This window comes from Cyprinus carpio, chromosome B14 (genome assembly GCF_018340385.1).
Source record: "Cyprinus carpio isolate SPL01 chromosome B14, ASM1834038v1, whole genome shotgun sequence".
NCBI lineage: Eukaryota > Metazoa > Chordata > Actinopteri > Cypriniformes > Cyprinidae > Cyprinus > Cyprinus carpio.
Window position 1 is genome coordinate 17,453,414 of NC_056610.1, and position 24,542 is coordinate 17,477,955.

A 24,542-nucleotide genomic window follows, 5' to 3' on the forward strand; every position below is an offset into this window, starting at 1 on the left:
GGCTGTCAAACTACAAAAAGGCCAAAAAAGCACTATAAAAGCATCATATAAGTAGTACACTCAAATGGAATATAAGTCTTGTTCTGTACCTCTGAAAAAGCCACATGAAAGCTTTTTGTGAGGAACAGAATGCAATGTAAGTTGTAATTCACTAAAAATCTTGCTTCTAAGCTTGTCACCATCTACTTTCATTATTTGAAAAAGAACACTTTAGGAATTCTGTTATAAAAATCTCACTGCAGTAAGTCAAACAGGTTTTTGAAGACACGAGGATGTCTGTATGTTGACAGAATTTCCATTTTTGGGTGAACTGTTCCTTTAAATGTACCTTAGCATGTGATATCTCAGTTGTGTGACCAGTTCCATCACTGTAACCATAAAGAACCTAGCAAACACGATTTGCTTTAAACAAATTTTTTAAGGTAAACAGTGTAAAACGTTCTTTTAAGTGTAAACAGTTACAGAAGCATTATTGAACATTGCTCATGCACAGTTGGTGGGGACCTTGAAAACGAATGAGTTCGTAACAGTAAGTGTGGGTAATTGACAGGCACAGAATGACTCCTGTTTAAAGTGGTCCTGCTTGCTGGGCAGCTCATTCTGCTTGTTTGTCATGTAGCTTGCGATCGATGGTCAGGCAGACCTCAGGGGAGAGCTGGGCTTCAGGGCAGATATGCAACAGAGCCCCTTTTGTTATGTTTCCTGGGTCTGGTACCATAACCCAGGGTCCTGGAGGGTACAGAGGGGAAAAAGAGATGAACTTGACAAGAAATGGAATAAATTTCATGTTCTTCTCTTCAGTGGACAAGCACCCCACCCCCAGAGTCAACACCCACTCCAAACCCCCAACTCGAGAGCAATTTCTCAATAGCTGACATTCTTAGAACACTCAGTTCTGGATATCTTTCATAAGTGCGTTTGCTCTTCCTGATGCTCACCTGTGACTCCTCATCACATAGATGTCTGTTACGGCTTTTATTGTAATGCAGAAAGAGTCAATTATAATACTCCAATGAAGTGATGACATCATTGCACTCAATTACACTATAGACTGTATTGGTCCTAATTTCACTATACTACTCTGCAGGTTAACCTGCTATGAATATTCAGTAGGCAACATCTGAAGTGGATCAAAATCTTTCATCAAAGTTGTCCTAAGAAAAGAACACATTTTGTTTTAGGTTTCTGGACAACTTTGATGAAAGGTTTTGATCCACTTCAAATGTTGACTACTGTACTCATCAAGGCTATATTTATTGAAATGTACAGTGCATTTATTTGAAAACACTAAAATATTGAAAAATATTATTACAATTGCAAAAATAAATAAATAAATAAAACGTTTTTGATTAGGTGATTATTGGGATTCAGAATTTTGTTATACTTCTTTTTTTAAAAACAAGAAGTATAGTTTAAAAACAGCAATTAAAAACAGCAATTATTAAAACAGAAATTATATAAATAAATCTTATATTATATATATATATATATATTAAATAAAATATATATATATATATATATATTTATATTTATTATATAATATATAAGTTTTAGGGTACATGTGCACAATGTGCAGGTTAGTTACATATGTATACATGTGCCATGCTGGTGCGCTGCACCCACTAACTCGTCATCTAGCATTAGGTATTGAGTATATTCAGTAATTAATTAATTATTTTTTTCTCTCTCTTTTAAGCATGTTTGTTATGTTGGAGCCCTATATCTAAAATTGTATAAATTATATATTTCAGAAATAAATTAAAAAACTAAATAAAAAAAAAATTAACTTTGCATATTTCAGGAAGAACTGAAATAACTAAATTGGATAAATGCTTGAAAATTGATATTCATTTTGAGATTTATTAAAGATTACATTTAACAATTTTACTAAAGTATTAGTATTTTTTAAATTGAACTTTAAGTGTGAAAGCAAAGATAATCTATATGTGACCCTAGACCACAAAACCTGTCTTAAGGGTAAATTTTTTTAAAAGAAATTGAGATTTGTACATTTTGAAAGCTGAAATAAGCTTTCCATTGATGCATGGTTTGTTAGGATATGACAATATTTGGCAGAGATACAACTATTTGATAATCTGGAATCAGAGGGTGTAAAAAAAATCTAAATATTGAGAAAAGCGCCTTTAAAGTTGTCCAAATGAATTTCTTAGCAATGCATATTACTAATAAAAAAATAAGATTGGATATATTTACTGTAGGAAATTTAAAAAATATCTTAATGGAAAATCTTTAATATTCTAATGATTTTTGGCATAAAAGAAAAATCGATAATTTTGACACATACAGTGTATTGTTGGCTATAGCTACAAATATACTCAAGCTACTTATGACTGGTTTTATGGTCCAGGGTCACATATGTAAAAATAGTAAAATTAGGCAATTAAATATTTAACTTATACAATGAATGTTACTTATATACTTGTGGTTTTAATAAACAGTTTTGGGCAACTGCAGAGAGCAAAAGTAAACCTACTGTGACATCTTGTGTGGCAGCAGGATGCAAACAGCAATTACATGAACACTATAATCGTGCAGACATGCATAGCTAGGGAACGTCCCCCTTTTGTATTCTTCATGAGCTGACCTGTTTCTGCCTGAGATGATGAGCAGCTTCTCCCTTCAGCACTAACAGTCTTTCCTTATGGCTCAGATGAGAGACTGAATTCACACTCATCTGCGATAAGGTTGCCTTGGGAGAAAGTTAATCATGAGAAATGATAATAAAGATTTAAATGAGTTGGTGTACTGGGATCACACAGGAACACCTTGTGAATAAAATAGTTTCTAATTACTATTAGTACCAATCCCGGTAAGTCCAGTTCTGTATGCAGTTCACTCAGAGGCCAATTCAATAACCACAGGCCTGAAAACATTTTACTTTCAAATTATAACTTAAAGTTACTTTGCACCATTATTAATCAATAACTACACCAAAGAAAGACTAAAAACAAAAAACAAATAAAAAAAACTTTTAACTAATTAAATAAAAGTAAAATGAAATAAACTTATATATATATATATAAATATATATATAAATATAAATATTTATATATATAAATATAAATATAAATATAAATATCAATATTACTTTATGTAATATATATATATATATATATATATAATTTTTTTTTTTTTTTTCATTAACTGGTCAATTTTGAGATTTTAGGTTAATCTGCTTCTTTATCATGTCTTCCCCCTCAGACTATGGGAAATTAAACATGCAAAGTACACATTTAAGTTATTGCACTCTATTTGCATTTGTAGATTTCAATTAAATGGCCAAAATTTGTAAATCTGTATTCTTATATCACATTTTATTCCAACTTCTACTCCTACTTTATTCCTACCCTTACCAAAAAGTGGTATACTTCAATTTTATTTTATTAAGTATACTTAAGTAAAGTTCAAGTATATTTTTAAGTATACTTTATGTAGCAAGTAAAAAAAAAATATCAGTGTTCTAGTAGTATACTTGTAATTGTACTGTTTCAATACTCCTTGGGACTAAATTGGCCCACTTTCTAGTATATAAAAGTATACTTTTAAGTATACTTTAAGTATAACAGTAGCAAACTTTGAGTACACAACTAGTTTACTTCTAGTTTGTACTGCAGTTATACTAAAAGTGAACTTACAGTTATACTGATAGTTTACTAATTAAATACTTTATTTACTTTGAAGTATACTCTCAGTAAGCTACTAGTTTATTAGCTTTATACTGCAAGTATACTCATAAGTTTTCTTTAAGTGAACTTTACATCATACTTTAAGTATACTACTATGTACCTATTTAGGTTTTAATTTGTATATATTTTGTTATATGAATATCTGAACATACAAAACATCCAAAGAAAGAACAGGGTATCTGCTTGTAAACAAAAACATTTTATGTTTATGTATGAAAAAAAATAAAGAAATAACATTTTGAACAAAAAAGCTGAAAAAAGTCGATCAACACCTCAAAGCTTGACAGTCATTATTACCTCTTCATCTTATCGACATTTTATTCCATAACTTTACAGTTTTGCTGCTGTTTCATGTCAGATGATCGTGTTACATGTGTTAGTATCTGTTGTTTCATTTTCTTCTTCACTTGTGTCTTTTTTTTTTTGAAATTCTGTACAGAAGATGTGTACTAGTGCCCTCTACCCTATAACAATGAAAACACGGATTCTAGGAGCACAAGTATAGCTCAAATATATTTAGACTCTTTGTAAGTATAAATAAAGTATACTTAAATGTCATTTAAATTATATTAAAATGTACATAAAGCCCATTTCTGAGAAGTACATAAAAAGTTAACTAAAAGCATACTTTCCTATTTTTAGTATATTAATATAGTATATAGTATACTAATAGCACACTTGAATAAACTTCTTTTTCGTAAGGGTACTTTTTTATGGCTGTTGAAAGTATTTTGTATGGAAGCTTATTTAAATTGAATTGAATCGAATCGAATCAAAGGAAGGACTATAATTGTGATATTTTATTTTAATTCAGAATTTTCCTTGCAATTCTAAGTGAAAAAAAGTCAGAATTGTGAAATACAAACTTAGACAATTACATTTTTTTAATAAATTATTTCTTTTTTTAAAGAAAGAAAAAAATCACTCATTTATGGAGTGATAAAAAGAGATATCTAAACTGTTCTGTAAAAACTAGCAAAAATGAAACAAGAATTTTGAATCTGGCTTCATTTCATTTTTAGCTTTCTGTTCTGGTAATATATATGCAAATTTGTGCATATTTTCTTAGATAATGCATTATTTGCATTTTGTAATACAAAGCATTTGTCTTGATGGTGATCAATGGTGATATCTATTATTTATTACCTCTAATAATTTGACTTACGTATTATACAACTGGCCTGAATTCAATGCCATGTGTTTCTTATGGTCTCATGTGTGTCACAAAAGTCGTTGTGCTTCAGGGATGAATTTGAAAATTGTGTTGTGTCTCACCAATTACAGCAGTTTATGATGGGAACAGTAAATTCCAGATGGCTGGAGGAGGCTTTAGTTTCTCTACACAGCACAGTGGGGTGACCTTTATTCATCCAGGTAATGAAACCACATGGCCTTTTCTAATCATGACATGGTTAGTTGGCTTGTTTATATGGCGACTATCCAAGCCAAGTATGGCGAGACAAAAAATAAGTAAAGGAAAAAGTGTAGTTGGTAATTTGCCCTTGTGATGATGTGATTGCGAGGTAAATGGTATAATCTCACACAGGAAGTTGTTGTTTGCAGGTCACAAGTCTGATCAAAAGCTCCTGGAATGGTATTAAAGTCTCTAGAGTCTGAGAGACCACACTTACTTTGACATTCCTCACAAGGGGATTACATCTGAGTGTCACTGTAAGAGGAGAAGAAAACATAAGATGATGGTAAGTCTAAATGCTTTACGCTGAGGAAGGGGAACAATTGCCAGACAGAGACCAAATAAAAAGCTTATTTTCCCCTCACTGTGGTGTGTACACATAACGTCAGTACGGACATGAAAATAATGGGCCTGATGCTCTGAATTGCATTTGAAGCATCTCCAATATCAGTTTGGGGTATAGCAATCATAGAAAGGAGAGAAAAAGATTCTTTGACAGTCTGGAAAAGTAAAAGAAGCAACAAGAAAAGAGAGAAAATGGAGGCAGACTTGAGTTGGCAAGAAAATAAGAAGGCAAAATAAAACATGCTGATATAGCATTTGACACCTTCAGCAGACACCTGCCATACATGTTTAAATAATTCACCAAATGTCATCACACAGGCTTTAAAATGCACAGTGCTCCTCTAATAGGAACTCCCCCCTCTGGTGACAGGTGCCTCTGTGAACAAGACACATGTATCTTTCTGTGTATATCCAAGAAGGCATCTTTAATGAATAATATATTGCCACATCACAGGCTGTGAGACTGACTGAAGAGTTTAAAGTATTATACCACACCTCTCTTGAAGACTTTATTCTCACTGGTCAATCATGACATTCAGAGGTGAGATGTTTTGAAATGGAAACTGTCAAGTTTTTTTTTTTTTTTTTTTTTTTTATAAATATATTCATAACATCATGGTGTTATTGTTTATCATTCCTTAAATGTATTTGTTTAATAGTCTCGTTTAGCAGATTAATGCTGGGTTATAACAGTTCACATTTTGGGAAAATATCAAGCAGTTTTCAAGCAGATTTGCTATAGGGTATGTTTACAGCATTGCCAAAATGATCCTAGAAAAAAAAAAAAAAAAACCTGTATAACGCCAGCCAGGCCAGTAGTTGGCGATGTCACTGTAAAGAAACATTACACGTCTGTGCTTATCAACTGAACACATAATACGAATGCGTATAGCATCGCTGTTTTCACAAATTCGTGTTTTGGTAGTTTACACAGCAATGATAAATGTATCGTTTTCCAAAATTTGCACTTTAAAACCATTTTTTAAAAGTTGCTATTTTCAGGCCGCCAAAATGCTGTTGTCTTGTGAATTAGTGGCTCAAAATGTAACAATGGTGAAGTGAAGCGTTCTGAACCAGCGAAGCTTTCAACACAAGTTGTATCGGGGAAAGGTTCATTACTTGAAGATTTTCAACAGTTTATTCTGTGGCTATCTAGTGGTCATAAAAATGAATAACACCTTCCATAGAGCTGTATTCCAGTACTGCTGCAAGTTTCACATCTGGTTCTACAAACGATTCTTTGTTTCATTTTATTTTATATGAATAATGGTCTTTTTCAAAGTCATTCATTTGTGTCGGTGTACTGCAAGTCAAATAAATCAAACATAAATTAAATCTGTGATCTGTCTATTTTAACTCCACCTTAGTCCTTGGACTATTATTTAATGGGAAAAGTTCATTTGAGCTTAATGTATAAATTACAATTTAAAAAGCAATGCCAACGCATTATAATGTAATACAATGTAAAGGAAACAGAACTGAGGTTCCCTTCGTCTAAACCAGATATGGAAGCAGTCACATGGTTTCAGGCGAACAAAGCTTTTAGACTTATGTCATAAGTCACGTGCTTTTGGCAAAACGAATCAAGCTCTGGTACAGTGCCTCAATGTGTAATGTGTTGTTGTTTTTTTGATACAAGCTTCGGAGCTGTGTTGAACATAACATCACTACCAAAATGCATAAAAAGTTGCATGCAGTATATATTGTTTTACATGAGACATCTGTTTTTTAATTTTATTATTTTTGTTTGTTTTATTTTAGGATGGTCAGGGCTCTGATGGGAAGCCCTTGGATGAGGCTACTGGCTGCTTATAGACTGAGGTAACCTCCGCTAGTTACAACTTTTATAAAAATGCAAAAGTGTTGTTAGTTTTTAAGCCTTGCCCATTAACACTAGTTTTACAGTTGGTTGGAGGATGGTGCGATCATAACGCTTCGGTTAGTGAGTTGGCAATCTGGTGATATTCTTTCAGAGCATTGTTACACTCTGTATGTGCAGTTTGTGAGTTAACACCTTACCACTGCATCTATGTTTAAGTGTGAAGTCAATTTTGACCTCAACACTCCATGGACCTGCTGTTTATCACTTTATAAATAGCTTATTGTTTCATATAAAGCTTTGAAGAACAAGAAAGTTAGGTAAAATATGTATATATGTAGTTATTCAAAAGTACCACCAAATGTATGGGTCGGTTGGCTATATTTTTTAATGTGGTTTATATTTACTTTCTGCACACAAATTGCTCTTATGTTTCAGTGAATGTCAACAACTACTGAAATATATTTTTCATAGTGGTGTAAACAGAAGTAGACATAATGTATCCAGGGTCACAGAAAACACATTTTTTAAAGTCATCTAGCATGAATAAAATTAACACAGCTTTTGATAAAGCATCAGTAGAGCATCATTTCATTTTGAAACTAACAGCTTCTCCTTCACAATAAACAAAAAATCGCCACTCCCCTATTTTAGCCAAAATCAATAATGTTGCATCTTTGCCTAGGTGATCAAACTGCCAATATCTGTCAGTGTCAGCTATAATTTTAAGAAATTAAGACAAGTGTATTCATTTTTTACACCTGCATTAAAAGCCCTGCCCCAATGCTAGTAGCCTATTTCTATGCTTCCTGTTTACCCAATTGCAATTCATGTGATTTGTGCAATGCTTTGGTAAGAAAATGCCCGTTAACATCAAATGATTGTAAATGTCACCAAATGTAATTTCCCAAGTTCCTGTGATAGCACGTTATAAACAATTTAAAAGTGCTGTGAGTTTTGAATGTGATCATGTAAACGCAAATCATCCTTCTCTCTTGCAGACAGATGTTTACAGTACACCGAATGCTCTAGAGATATGCAAGAGATCCCTTTCAGCCAAAGGATGTCATCTAAAACATATTTTGCATGCATATGTATGCACTATGCATATGCAGTTCTCAGTTTCAGTAGTTAAAGAAATGTGAACCATTTTGAGTTCTGCAGGAGGCACAGCTGTGTGGACCTTGATCTATTCATTTAAGTTGTTCTCTGCTGAAAGTGCATAGCCATTATGGAATTTAGAGGAGAATAACTAGCTGCTAACCTCTTCCTGTGCTCTTTTCTTTCTGCCCTAGTGATCCAGTTTAGGCACCAGGGAAAAGGAGAAGCACAACTTAGCATGCTGTCACAGGGATTACTCAGCTCATTTGTAAACAAGCTTTCATAATAGCGCTAATTAAGCATCCCGGTCAACGTACGGCGCATGCCATTCAAAACAAACAGAATTAGCCGTCCATGAAACTAAATGCAGTGGCCTCGTTAAATTTTTGGAGACGTGAGTCAGAAGGGGAGGGAAGGTGATCTCCCAACGGACCACGGTACTGATTAACTTCAGGAGGGGCGTTGGTTTTTTCCAGGCCCAGTCAATAAGCGGCAGCTGTTTTCGAAGTCATCGAGGCAGCAGCAGTCTGTAGGCAGTTATTGCCAGTTGAGCGTGTACACATCTCTTCCTTGTGATTTGCTCAACGCACTGTTTGCGATAAGCGCTATGTGTTAAATTTAGCGAGGAACGCTCCCCATCCTACCTTCCAATTTGTTTTGTTAAACCTGTTTGGAAACGGTTGAGAAAAGAAGGGAGGCAGTAAGGTGAAATTTTGTGAGTGAACATTTCGCATTTACTCCCTCCAGTCCATCCCCTTTTCAATAAACAGTAAATGTGTTTACTGCAAACTACTGCATGCTAGTTGCAAGCATAAACACCATAGAAAAACATTTTGGCAGTGAATTCTGCCATTTTATGGTTGCAGTTGCAATCGAAGAAGACGAAAAGTCTTATTTGAAGACAGAAAGCAGTTTCTTGTGTAGGGAAATGTTGTTTTTGTTCAAAATCTGATGATACACTGGCTTACATAGTATCCCTGACACAGTGAAACTCAAGAGTAGCACAGTAGTGGACATATGAGAATGGAGAGAGGTTAAGTGTACTTATGGGATTGGACAACACTTGACTCTCTAACTCCAGTCACTACAATACATATAACCTAAATTTCACAACATGTATTGAAATGTATAGCAAATACCTATTAATCTCCACTCACATATGCTCTCACAAACACTGCCAGTGACATTTTTGACAATTTTACCATAATTATTCATTTATCAGTGCTTGAATCTTGATGATGCAACCCGACGAAATGCATTAAAATGAAAAGAATCAAAGCTGTTGAAAATGTCAATCAGACTGAGGTAAAAAGAGTGGCTTTGTCATATACGGAGATGTGCCCGGAACTTTTCCCCTTTGAGGAATCAATCAATGACTGCAGTAACTGACATGGTGCAATGAAAGTTTTGATACTTTGACAGGGTTTTTAAAGCTAAAGGAAAGGTCTCATCTACATCAACAAAATTAATTTTAAAGTCTCTTACCTTATAGGTACTTGACCACAAAAGAGTTTAAAATGACATCTAGCATGTCTTGTTTTCAGTCTTAGAAGATGTAAATTTAAAAAGTCCTCCAACCATAGAAAGGGTCAAATGTCCTTCAAGAAAACTTAATCTCTTTCACTGGGTATGAAGAAAATAACATACCCAGGAAAGGACAAACTGTCACAGTTATGGACTGTTTGTTGCGTTTTCTCCCCCTGTGCCCATATTTGGTTATGTTCCTGTTCTCATTTTGTCATTATTAGTTGATCCTCCTCACCTGTCTGTCCTGCATTAGCACCCCTATATAAGTTGTATTCAACTTATTCAAGAAGCAGAAAGAAAATCTTACCAACCCAAAACTTTTGAATGGGAATCACTGCAGTAGATGTTGGAAATTGGAACATAGAAATTATAAGAACTTCACAGATCTTGGAAAGTGGGTTCCAAAGTTGGGTTTCCACGAATTGTGATTGTTCTAGACATTCTGCTTTGCTGTATGCTTGATTTTATGCACCTGATGGTAGGTGTAATTAAAATATCTAAACCCATTAATTAGAAGGTAGTGTCCACTATATGTATTACATAATACTGCTAAAAGACAGACTGAGAAGAGCAGCTCACTGAAGTTGGTTGCGGATTTGTGTTTTGTCCCTCTCAGTAGTTATGATGTATTTTAGGACTTGAGATTCTCACTTAAGGCACATATGTAGGACGTTTTATCTTAGCTTTCTTTTTTATCGGGAACTGGTGCCGCTATCTGTGATAGAGGTACATCTTTAACTGCCTGCCTCTGATTACGCCTTGGGTTGCCATGGAAACAGCAAAGCATTGAAATGGGAGAACAATGGTGTTGAATGCCAATAAGGCAAGTCAGTAAAAAGGATACATGCCTCACACTTTTGCTGCATGCCAATCTACATCACAGACAGCAGAATCCTACATCTGTCCTACTGATTAGAAGACAGGGACTTTGATATGTGGGCAGGGAATAGAGATCATCCATAAAGCTTGTTTTTTTTCATTTTTGATTGTCTTTCAGTTACATAAATGTAACGCATATTCTGCTCCAATATATTTGATGAAAAACCCTTAAAAGCTTGTCAGATCTTCATGGCAAAGGAGATTACCTCTCATTCCTGGGGGAAAGGCAGACATTTGAAAACGAGTTTCTTTCTTGTGAAATAAAAAGAATAAACGTTTCACCTTGAAGCGAGACGTTGCCATATAATGATCTGTGTTTCATGGATTCTTACCATGGGAGATTAAAGTCAACCTGACCAAAGTGACTTTTAATGTAAAATTATATGTGTCAGTTCCCTCTCTGCTATGCTTAACAATGAGTGAAGAAAGTGAGATCCGGTCAAAAAAAAAAATAATAATAATAATTAGAGTGTTGCAAAGAAGATAAACATTTAGGAGTCAAATGAGTTTTAGTGTAAAAAATAATATAAATATTTGCTATAAAACACATAGGTGCTCAAATACAGCTGTTCAAAAGCGTGTCAATATATCAGGAACAGCCACATTGAAAAAATTAATTGTGACTTAGTAAGGAGTCCGTTGTGAACTCAGTAGCTGCTCTGGTGTGCATTTCTCAATAGCATTGTTAGCCAGCTGCGGTCGCAAGTCACCATCATTACCATCATTGTTCAATGATTTTGTGTTTTCTGAATCCATAGTTCCACCAAACACATTTGCAAACAGCATCACAAAGTTGTGTGGTTGAAACTACAGCTCTTAACCATTGGTTTCTTGTTATTATGGACATGCACTTTTTTTTTTCATTTCATACTTACATAAATCTCATTCAATGTATTTTAGTTTGTTAAGAGAATTAAAGTGCCTTTTATAACAGTATGCATATGCATACATGCTCTAGTTCCGTGGAGCAAAAGGAGCAAAAAAGCAAACTAGTCATCAGATGTCATGTTCATTAGTTACAGCAATAATATGACATTACTTTGATCTCCAGCTGATTAATTAGAAGAAGTGTGCTACAAAGTTCTTACATTTTCAGGAAATAGTTTCTCTGACAGTGCATCTTATATGTCATTGTTTGGGAAACACACCCCTGAACTGTTCATTGACTGACTGAGATTCAAACTGAGTGAGTTTGAGGTGGTTGTGTGAATCTTTCTGACTAACTGGCGTGTAGAAGTGTCGGTGAATCGGTATGTCACAGCTCACACTGTGTTAGTGTAGTAGTACTGGTGCTCATTTAAAAAGATGATATCTGCATTTGAACACACAATTTTTTCCCAGAGAAATTTTTTATAATTGTTGCATTTTCTTATTTTATTAATTTTCTGGTGCATTTGTAAACATCTGAACTCTGGCGAAATCCTTCTAAAAGTGTAACGTAAATGGATAGTTCACCCAAAAAGGAAGATTCTGTCATCATTTACTCTCCCTCAAGTTGCTCCAGACCTGTATGGACAGTTGCCGGGAGCCATTGACTTCCATAGTAGGGAAGAAAATATACTATGGCATTCAGTGGCTATCAGCAACTGTGTCGTTAAAGTTTTCAAAATAGCTTCTTTTGTGTTCAAAAGAAGAAAGCAATATTTTATGTTCATTAGTGTTCAACAGAACAAAGAAACTCATATGGGGTGAGAAATTGATGTGAAATATACTTTTACATGCTAGCACTAATTAGACGACTAAACTTAACTCTGATATAAAATATTTTTATGTTAAAAAAATGTAGATCAGAAGATGGCAATGACTAATTTAACTAAGCAAATTTATGCTAACATGGGACCAGAATTTTAAACCTGTTTAGCTCTGGTTAAAGTTTATGTGTGTGGTCTAAATAAGTCGTTGCTGCACTACTTCTGAGATGAGCCGTTTGTGTGTTTGGTGTGTGGGTAATTGTATTTTTTAACTCGAATTTGTTTTGGCTTGGAAATGAGCACATATTGGTGTGGGCTTAGTGGCTTTCACAGTTTGGAGGAAGAAATTTGTGATATTATTAAAATCATTGGCAAACATGGATGCATTTGGGACTTGTATTGTCTCAGATGGTTGGTTTATAATCTTGTTAAAAATGTTTTTTTTTTTTTTTATAAACACCTTAGGATGAAAACAGCAAGAAACAAGAAAATCTTATGTCATATCATACAAAGACAGCATTTCATGCTTCTTTCAATTGTGTTTGATCCATTTTGTGGTTTCTAGATGACCATTTCTAAACATATTAAACTGACTAGAATTGCAATTCATAACTGTTAAATTCTTTGACCATTTCTCATTTCACTGTTGGCAGTCACAGTCATTGTATCTCAAGGTAATGAAGCATCATTGTACATTTCAAGTTTTATTGAATTGATGGTGCGAATGTCAAAACACCAAACAAAACAGCTTCTGCAGTGAAGAAAGATATAGGATCATGTACACACCCACAACCATTAACAGGCAACCTTTTCCTGCTCTTTTTTTTTTTTTTTTTTTTTTTTTAATAAAAAGGTCCATTTATGGGAAAGAAATAAAGCAAAAGAATAGAATGATGGGGAGATATTGCCTTTTCTTTTGTGGTGTGATATTATCAACTTGGAGCTGAATGTGATTATTGCTCCCCAGAATATTACACAAGGGGAGAATTAGATTGGGTAACCCCCTTCATACTCCTTCCGAGAAAAAGATAACGGACGAACAAAAGCAGCTTTGGATCGATCCCTCATGACAAAAGCAGAGGACACAGATATAAACAGATTAGAGTCGGCAAAAAAGAAGATATGTCTTCATTTCAGATCTCCCACTGCTTGAACATGAACAGACCCCTCCAAACCAGCCTGCCATCCCCCTGTGTTATTGAATGTTCCCTTCTCATAACTGAATGATAAGGTAGGCCTGTATTTTACAAAGGGTCAAGGCTTGGATGGTTAGTGTGGGACCGTTATCCCCTGCTGGTAGATGTTGTAACTACACCATCTGGACCCTTAAAATATATTTTTTTCTATTCAATAGTTGCAGAGTATTCTGATGAATTGTTCTTTGCAAGAAGCATGCAAACATAAATTATTAAATGCAATATTACATTTTCCTGTGGCTCTGCAGTGATTACATTTATGGCGATACCTAACTCACACACTTCTTTTATTTTTCTTTGCTTTATTTTTTATTACTTTCTCAGTCACTGGCACAATGGGATGAGCCACCAAGCTCAGGGACAGCATCAAATCTGACAAAAGACATCCAGTACTGTGACTCCTTATGATTATCTGGGAAGTCATGAAAGACCGTCTGTTGGATAGATAAACGTAATCTATCTGGCAACAACAGATTTATCTTCCTCATCTGCTTGAAAGGTGTGCTTTACTGTCGGTGTGGGGAAGGTGAGCACACACACAAACATACACAATCATGATTTCAGCGTTCAATCACTCTTTTTTCCTCTACTGACACAACACCTGACACGCATTGTAGGCAAATTATTGCTTGTTATATAAAGACGGGCAAGGTAATGTATGAATTATTTATGGGCTGAAGAAGTTTAAAAGCTGCAATATTACTTCAAGATTATTATTGGTCTTGATATTGGTCAAGACTTTGTTCTGCAGTATTACTCAATGGTGGGCAACGAGTTGGTGTTGAAAAATTGAATTCATTAATTTTAAAAATTAATAAAAATGAATCCTTTTCTGATTAACAATTAACATGCTTTTAAAAGCCATATCAAAAAACAAATTAATCAATTAAAAAAAATCGTCAAGTAAAATGTTGTTAGTATTCATGTTTATTGAGGGTTAAAAAGTCGTGGAAGTAAAATGTTGTTAGTATTCATGTGTACATCATTACCAGGGCGATACTGTTTAAAGCAATTCCAATAAGGCCCATGCAAAAGTAATTAATGAATGAGGTAAAATCGTGAAGTAAAATGTTGTTAGTATTCATGTGTTACATCATTACTTAGAATGGATATTTGCTTATTTAGTATATATATATAACATTTGTACATTGCTTTGGATGGATATTTGTTCAATATACAAATGCTAGATAGATAGATTGATTAATTCATACATTCGTTCAGAATCAAAATCAAAATGAACTTTATTCGCCAAGTGTGCACAAACACAGAAGGAATTTGTTGTTTCAGAGCTCTGGGAACATAGATACATACATAACGTGAGAGAAAGAAGAACATAGAACATTTAAACAAGTAAAAATGTATAAAAATAAAAATTATAATTAAAAAAAGTAACTTGCATTAGATCTGATGGTTTTATATAAAGACGTGCATTATGTACTCTATATACAGCAGAATAAAAATATGTATTTATATATTGCAACAAGAGCAATTATTGAATTATAATTTATAACAAAGAGCAGGTCATAAATTGGTGTGTTAACTAAGGTGGAGATGGCCTGATGAAATTTAACAGGGTCCCATTAATGCTGATCATGATCAGTTACATGAGTATAGTCTAGTAAACTGTATGAACAATTTCCAATCAATATAAATAATTTCTCTATAAACTGTTTATGAGGTGGAGCTTACTGAAGGGTCGACCTAAAAGTACAGTTCTGTTTTGTTGTTGTTGTTGTTGTTTTTTTCCATAATTAAATTCTTCCGCCCCCCCAAAAATGTAGCTAAATATATGGGATATTTATGAATATATATATATATATATATATATATATATATATATATATATATATATATATATATATATATATATATATATATATATATAATTTCTTTTTTTTTTTTTTTTTACTCTTTTAATTTTTACTAGGTTAATTCACCTTCATATGCTGTATGTCCTCTTTTTTTCCCAGATATGTCATGGCTGGGATTTCTACATTGGCTAAAATGTCCTTGTTTTGGCTTTGTTGAGTAGGAAAAAAAAGGCCAAATCTGGATATTTTAATGAATCTCAGCCAGGACATGTGCAGGAAAAAGAGGATGTATGGCCACCCTATCATGTGCTTACCAAGAGATGAAGAGGTTTGGTAGGTTAGTATGAGTCAAGTTAGCACCTGCTGGTACATGCTGTAACTCTGGAGAGTCAGTGGGGCAAAATTTTCACATTCATTAACCAACTCCAGCTCTGTACCATTAACCAACTCCAGCTCTGTACAACACTGGGGACTAGTCCTGTCTGAGTCTTGAGCACTGAATGAGAGAGGATACCCACTGGCTTTGAAAAAAACGTGTGACTCAACCAAGGAATGAGATTTATCGACTCTCTGATCACTGTGAATCAATAACCAGAGAGAACAGAAGAATTCTTCATGCTGAAACTTGTTCAGTGTTCATTTTTACAGTTTCTCTTGTTTGTGCATGTGGATTAATTTGTGTGTCTTTTAGCATTTGGGTGTATTTTGATCAAGGTTGACTTTGAAACTACAGTTCTATCCAAACAATACAACATAACAAATCTAAGTCAAAAAAAAAACAACAGAACCACATCAGAACACAAAAAAAAAAAAAATAAATTATATAATCAAATTAGAATCAAAAAACAAAAAAAAAACAAAAAAAAAAAAAACAAATCACAGCATGTGACACAGAAAAGACTGAATGTTTGATGCATTTTTTCTATAGATATGCCATTATCCTCTCAAAGAACCTATAGAAAGAAAGTGGGACAAGACCGACAGAATGACAGAGTAGTGAGGAGGACTTATTCACTGTGTAGGGATTTATCTTGGTTTTGGCTTCAGAGCACAACACACTTCCAAGTCAAAACCTAAGCTTTATTGCCAATCTTCTACTTGGACCATTTGTGAGCTTAAGCTGGGTATTTTATTTATTCTTTCTATATATGAATATCTGTTGCTCTCTCATCTTAAAATAGTCTTATACCCTATTTGTGTGTGTGTGTGTGTGTGTGTGTGTGTGTGTGTGTGTGTGTGTGTGTGTGTGTGTGCACATTTTCTCTTTGGCAAGCTGTTAAACAAAAGGCAAGCAAATACATTAGAAAATACTTAACTGTGCACAAACACTATGCAAAATAACACACTCAAACTTCTATGTACCCACACTAAATATTTTATTGACCATAATCCACTGGCTGCTGTAAGCAGCTTTAGACTCTGTGACTGGACTTCTTGACTTGAGTGTAGAGAGTCTGTCCAAAGCAGAGGGATACATGCTTTTCTGAGAGATTAGGGCTGGACATGACTCTGAGCCATAGACAAAGATTCTGTATCTCTTATCTCTCAGATCCAGAAAATGTTCACGTTTCTGATCTATTTGTGGCAAGAAAAAAATAAATAAAAATCCCTGCTTTACTAACCCTTCAGTCTGTTAAGAAAAAAATCCAACATATTAAAAAACCAATAATATATTATGACAATTAAGATATTTTGCATTGTGATATTTTTATAATAATTTAGCACACGTTCCTACTCAATTCTCATTACTGTAAGGTGAAAAATGAAAGATATATTAATTAAATAAAAAAATTAAAATTGAATGCAAAGTATTTATTAAATAAAAAACACACTAAAAACAATTGGTTTACAAATTCAATTTTTTTTTTTTTTTTTTTTTTTGGAAAATCACCATTGAATGAAAATGACCAAAAAAAAAAGCCTTAGATTTTTTTCCCTCATTTATTTAATTAAATTCAAAACAAAATTTACATTTCAAAACAAAATTAAAAATAATAATATTTATTTTTCTATTTAAATTCATAAAGTCTTGATTTCATTGCTCTTGAATGCAAATCAAGAGTTTTTTTTTTGTTTTTGTTGTTGTTTTTTGTTTTGTTTTGTTTTTGGACAAGAGGTGTGAGTTTAAATCCATGAAGATATTTTGTTCCTTTTGAGAAACAGAAAGTTAAATGTTAAACTTGAATAGAACTGTGGGTCATTTCCTAAATTTGCATAACCGAAATTAAACTGACCTCAATGCTCACGTGTTTCTGCACCTTTCACTAGATGTACTTGCCTAAAATGATGTTCTCTGATTCCTCATCCTCCTGCGGTGAAAATTCCTCAGTGGAAGGCCGAAACACATGGTGGGTAATGAGGACATATTCTTTATGATCAGGGAGAAGACATTATGACAAAATGAATCCCACTTCAGAGCAACATCTCATGGCAGACCTTAATAAGACTGCTGATTGAGATAAACAGACTTGATTGCCTAGAATTTTTTATTTATTTTTCTCTCTTAACTGAATTGTTCTAAAGCATTTAACGAGTGTTGATGCTTCCAACAACAATAATGCAATGCTTCAACCTTCTTCTCAAAGAAAAAACAATAAAGAATTGGATTATCTATTAACTTGATAACCTCAAATGGATTTTGGCATTAACTTAAAAATAACAACAACAAATGTGGAAAATTGAATGAAATTAAAATGTTTGTCTAATTGCATGAAAAACTAAATAGCACTGAAATCTTTTAATCTCATATAATATTATCATTATTGTTATGAGCCATATCCAGTGTTATCCCAAGGATAGTAGTATCAGTCTTCAAAACAACATACTAAAAGCAGAGAAACTCATTAATAGGAAACTGTGTCAAAACTCTGACTTAATCCATGATTTGGATGCACTATGTGGAACATGGCAAATGTCTGGACACATGAAGCCCCATATAAAGGTAAGGATTAAAGAATGACAGTGTACAGTTGAAAGAAGCAGAGAATTAAACCAGACATTGTAGCGTGAACCAGCCCTAAATGCAACAATACCTTTTGCCAGAACTGTTTTCTGTAAACAGCTTAACTTGCAGTGGTTTAAAGTTACAGTCATGAGGCAGAATGTTTAAAGTTACAGTCATGGCAAGTTTGACAATCAGCATGAACAATTTGGCTTTTAATGTTCTGTGCAGTAGACTAAACAAGATTAAAAAAAAAAAAACTTTTTTTTTTTTCATCAGCATATATCGAAAGAGTTGAGGCTGATACTGTCTGTCTCCCAGTGTGATGGGCTCAGAGCTGAGAATTCTGCTACAAAAGAACAAATCAAGAAATTAAAACAAAAGAAAACAATCAACAGAACAAATCAAATATTACATCAACTTTATGAGCAACTGGGTTCATTAAACATAATTATCACCATTTTCATCTTAAAATCTAAAAGACAAGTGACCCCCCACCCCCCCAGTGCCCCCCACATATATATACTATACAGGTCAAAAGTTTGGAAACATTATTATTTTTACCATCAAGCCTTTTATTTGATCATCTTATAATCTAAAAGACAAGTTTTCTGATTTATTATGAGTGTTGGAAACTGCTATTTTTGATCAAATAAAAAAAAAAAAAAAGATGCAGGCTTGATGAGACAGTGTAAACTTGTTATTACAAAACATTAAAAATAGTAATGTTTTAAAAACTACTTGCTTTTTTTTTTTTTTTTTTACTTTTTATCAAAGTATCCTAAAAAAGTATTGTTATGTGAAAAAAATATTAAGCAGCAGAAATGTTCTCGTGCCTATGATAGAAATGAGGAATGATTTCTAAAGGATCATGTGATAATGATCCTAAAAATTCAGCGAAATAAATGATCATTTAAATTGTAATAATATTCAGTGAATTTTGATGATCAAATAAATGCAGGCTTGATGAGCAGTTTCAAAAACATAAAAAATAGTCCAAATAAAACTTTAAAATGCCCAATAAACTGCTTTATATATATATATATAAATAACAATGTCAAATGTTCTCGTGCCATATTCAGAAATGAGGAGCGAAAGATTTTCATGTTCTCGTGCCAAATTCATAAAGTGAGGAGCGAAAGATTTTCAGACAAAATAATAATATATAAATATATTAAATCATATGGACTCATATTGTTAACAGTACTTTTACGTGTGTTTTGGCAATTACAGTCACCATCCCTCTCATCTGGGTATTTAGTAGGGTTAGTAAATGTACATTTTTTACTTACTAATTTATTCTGAGATATTTTCCCAATTTTTAATTAAAATTATGTGTTATGTATAGTTTTGCAAAGCAAAATACACAGAAAATTACATGTATGTCTACTTACAAAAAGTTAATTCATTTTATTTCTTAAAAGTACTTTATCATCCATATATCCTTAAAACAGTGAAAATGGAAAACACTGATGCAGTTTTTATTTTTATTTATTTTTTTATTTTTCCCCTAAAAACTGAAAAGCAGTTTATTGGGCATTTTAAAGTTTTATATTTTCAAAAGAAATAACTGAGCATGACAAATGAGGCCAAATATACACATAGCATATTCACAATTTGGTGATGCATGTCTGGCCATACTTTGAGTACTTCGAGTGAGGTACTTGCATGATAATGGTAGTCAGACTTCTAACTTTGCTATTAATGACACTATTGAACTATAGCCCCTACATTAAAATGCCAGATGTGCATCCTCTTAGTCCACTGCACTGCTTTTTGAATGATTTTGGTAGTATTTTTGAACATACATGTTTTTAATCTATTAAATCTCCTTTTAACAATAAATGACTTAAATTTCCTCCATGCCCTCTAATGTTTTAGTGGCATGTTTCCATGACAATAAGTGCTTAAAGCACACGAGGGCTGCTGTGCTTTACTTGATGGCTCAGGTCAGTAGGCTATAATCTTTAACAAGTCAGGCCTTGTTGGTTTGCCAAAAATAGACTGTGCATTTGTATTATATTAGATACTAGCATACCAATTTAGCTGCCCTTTTATATACATGCAGCTTTGGTGTCTTGTAAAGAGTGCAACATTTTCCTGTTCCCTTACTTGTGAGTCGCAAAGAGAGTCAGAAACATGACTTATCTGTCAGGCTCCTTACAGAAGTCTCTAGCTCACACACTGCTGTGTCTTACATTTTTGTGTGTGTTTGTTTTGCTGTCTGCTGTACTAACATTCTAGGGAGAGAATATATTGGCAGACCTGTTGCAAAAACAAATGTAAACCTACTCTTCAGACATCATTCCTCAACATGATGCAAGTGAAACAGAAAAATTGCAAGCTTTTGACACTTTTTTTATTATTATTTTATTTATATAGCACATTTAAACATAACTTAGAGTTGACCAAAGTGCTTTACATAGCAAAAGTATACAACAAGACAGCAGAGCTAGATTATAAACTAATAATTAAAAATAATAATGATCCCATTAGATAAATAAAAAAACACTTCATTGACTTGCCGCAAATTGGTTAAGGAGATATAGCTTTAAAGCATAACTTTTAAAACAGATAAAGAAGAAGTTGTTCGGATGGCAACCGGAAGATTGTTCCAGAGTGTAGGACCAACAATTACAAAGGCTCGATCACCACAGTGTTTTAATCTTGACCTAGGAATTGATAAAGTTCCTAAAAATCTGGATCTAAGTGGTCTCACTGATTTGTGTGTTTGCAACAACTCAGTGAGGTAGGGTGGTGCAAGATTATGAAGTGCTTTATGTTAACATTTTGTATTCCACTCTAATTTTAACAGGTAGCCACTGTAATGTGGTCAGAATAGGAGTAATGTGCTGAAATTTACGCATGCCAGTCAATAGCCTGGCTGCTGCATTTTGAACCAACTGCAGTCGCTCCATGGAGGACTGATTTATCCCATAGTACAGCGAGTTGCAATAGTCTAATCTAGATGTAACAAATCCATAAATTACTTTTTCAAATGTCTGTGTTGAAAGGAGAGTTTTAACTTTAGCCAAACGTCGAAGATGCAAAAAGCATGACCTAACCACACTGAAACTTTAGACTGAAATCAAATAAGACACCCAGGTTCCTTACACAAGGAGTAATCCACTGGGCAAAATAACCAATATCGAGATTATAAGAATTAAAAGATAGGGCATCACTAGGTCCAAACAAAATCACCTCAGTTTTACCTTCATTAAGTGTCCAGAAATTTCTCATAAGCCATAATTTAAGTTTCTTCAATACATAGCATTTTTATCAACAATAAGCCATAATTTAAGTTTCTTCAATACATACACACAACTTTGCTAATGCATTTTTATCACCAGGTTTAAAAGACAGATGCAACTGTGTATCATCAGCATATAAGTGAAAAGAAATACCATATTTCTTGAAAATAGAACCCAGCAGCAGCATATAGATCATGAATAAAGTTGGGGCAAGAATGGAACCCTGAGGGACACCACAAGTCAGAGGAGCACTGGAAGAAGTATGTTGTACTGTATGTACAGAGAATTTTCGGTTCGTTAAGAAACTCTGGAAACGATTTAAAACAGTACCTCTCAGACCAACACAGTTTTTTTAAACGAGAAAGTAATAAATTGTGATCAACCAAATCAAAAGCTGAGCTTTCCAAAGGTAAATTGGAAACAGGTCTGAAGTTAGAAAAGATTGATGTGTCTGAATTTGCCTGAATTTGACTATGCCAGTACTGACCAAAAATGTCAAAGGTGGAAGGGGAATCGAGGAATAGATGAACTAAAGATCTATCTGTCTGTTTATTTATTGTAAAGCTGACATGAAATGGAAATCTTCCTTTCTAATGGAGATCATCTTTTCTTATTTTGTGCAGAGATCTCGAAACCAAGGCCCTCAGCCAAAGTTGGCCCGTGACGACCTTTGATTTGGCTTGCCATGCTATGTGCAAGAGGACAGAAATACTGTAAGTATATATATTTTTTTGTTGTTGTTTTATTTTTGAATTAAAGCGTAAACACTAATATAAAAATTTACATTAAAATGTGAATTTGATTATTTTTTTATAATAATTATTTAAAAAAACAATTAAATTTAATACATTTGTAATATAATAATATAGTTGGATATAATATCACATTTAATAAAAACAGAAAAAAAAAAACATTTTAAATAAAAAAATTTAAAACCATTTTCAAACAAGGTTTTGCAAAGCCAACATTCAAAGTTTTTAACAAACGCTACTTTTTTAGTTAAAAGTTACAGTTATAGATTTAAACATACTTACTTACATTCACATTTGAATTGGAATTCTGTTTGCCCTCTCAATTTAAATTCAAGGAAGAGAATTTAAAAGGCATTCTCAATTCTGAATGACACACAACCCTGCTGCATGCATCACTGATCATACGGTATAACACAGATCCGGTTGTTGTAAAGGGTCTCATTTTCTCAGCCACCCACTTACTAGAGAGGAGTAATTTTTCACACCGAGGTAAAACACGAGGAGTTGAGTGTCAATTTTCAACAGGGTGTTGCTTTTGCTGCACGCACGTGTGACTTTTTGTCCACGAATGTGTGCATATGTGTCATGAGAGAACAATGTGAGATGGTTAAAAAAATGCATGTGCTAATTGCACCAAGCCTATTTTTATGAAAATGTGTTAGCGTATGTGCCTAGTGGAGTGGAGTCATTTATTTCCACTTGTCCTTTGATATCATGGCACCCCACAGAGCTGAACTTTCACTCCACTCTAAAGATATTGATTGAAAACATATCTAATGGGGCCCATTGTTCTCATGGGTGCATTGCTAGAAATGTCCCCTATTTAAAAGCTTCCTCGTAAACAGTCATGTATCTATATCCTTGGCATCGCCTCACACAGACTCATTGCGAGCCGCTCAAGGCACCGTCTCTTCACCAGGTGAATCATGTAGAAGTATTTCTGGTCTGGGACTTTTTAAAGTGTACAGATGCCAAAAATCCAGGCAGGAAAGACAAAGGGCTGTTCCAGAGGGCTTGTTACTGTGCAGTGACTAACCAACATCGCCTCTGGCTAGAGAAGCGGATTCGGAAGCCGCCCCCTACACATACATATACACGAGCACACACAACACACACACATAATGCTCCCGGTGTTCTTGCTGAAAGTCACCACCGGCCATGACAGAGCTCGGCTTAAAGAAAAACAGATGAATCTCTCTTACCTCTAGCTGCGGAAGCATGTGTGCAATATGATTAATGAGCTACACCTTTCTGTACAGCATTTTTCCCCTTTATTTTTTACACGTTTGCCCCAGCAGGGCGTTGTTTTCTTGCTGGCATGAAATGACATGAAACAATGCGAGTTGGAGGGGACTTGTCCTGGTTTTTCTGCTACTTTTCCTATGGCTCCGTGGACTGTAAGCTTAGGGATCGCACTTAATGGGGAGAGTGGGTGACTCTAGAGAGGTCGGGTGGGGTGATGAGCCCAGCTGAAAAAAAATGATCCTGTCCGGGAGGTAGGAGGAGAACAAAAAACAAAACGAGAGCCAGGGGATATGAAATATTATCGCTGCCGTTGATTGAGCTGATTTAGGTCTCCTAGCGTTTCAGCCACATCAGCTCTTCTTTGCGGGTGCGATTTGATGACTGGGAGTAAACTCCACCTGCTAAATAAAACCAAGTACTCCTCCACACTTTTTTATATATGCCCTACACTTTCTGTGCCTTCATACAGGCTCTATCCAGCATCTGTGACCTCCACAGCTCAACTCATTTAACATTTTTAAAGGTTGCATACTCATTTTCACAGGGTAGGATGGAAAAGGAAGTAGAGTTGTAAGCAAAAGGCTTGCGGTTTTCATTCCACCTGACCTGAATGAGAACTATAAGCACGGGAACGTAAGACGATATATGGAGTGGCATTATAAACCTTATCAGTCAAGCTCACAAGTATTTACTTTTAAAATGAAATGACATAGCCCAGTAGCTGTAAATGATTTGCTGAAAAGCAAAAAAGCCTTGTTAGGATTACTGCTGACTGCATTTATGTTCAATGGAGGCTTCTGCTTGGACTTAAATGTATACAGTAGTTCACCCAAAAATTAAAATTTCATCATTTTACTCACCCT

General features: G+C 34.1%; 1 long non-coding RNA gene across 1 annotated transcript; it reads right to left on the reverse strand.

Annotated features, from left to right (window-relative positions):
• Nucleotides 1-431: 431 nt before the first annotated feature.
• LOC122139544 lies at nucleotides 432-10,133 on the reverse strand. Its single transcript, XR_006156379.1, has 4 exons — nucleotides 9,872-10,133; nucleotides 4,983-5,376; nucleotides 2,606-2,710; nucleotides 432-729 (listed from the first exon to the last, which is right to left on the reverse strand). It is a non-coding gene; the product is annotated as an uncharacterized LOC122139544 (long non-coding RNA).
• Nucleotides 10,134-24,542: the final 14,409 nt, after the last annotated feature.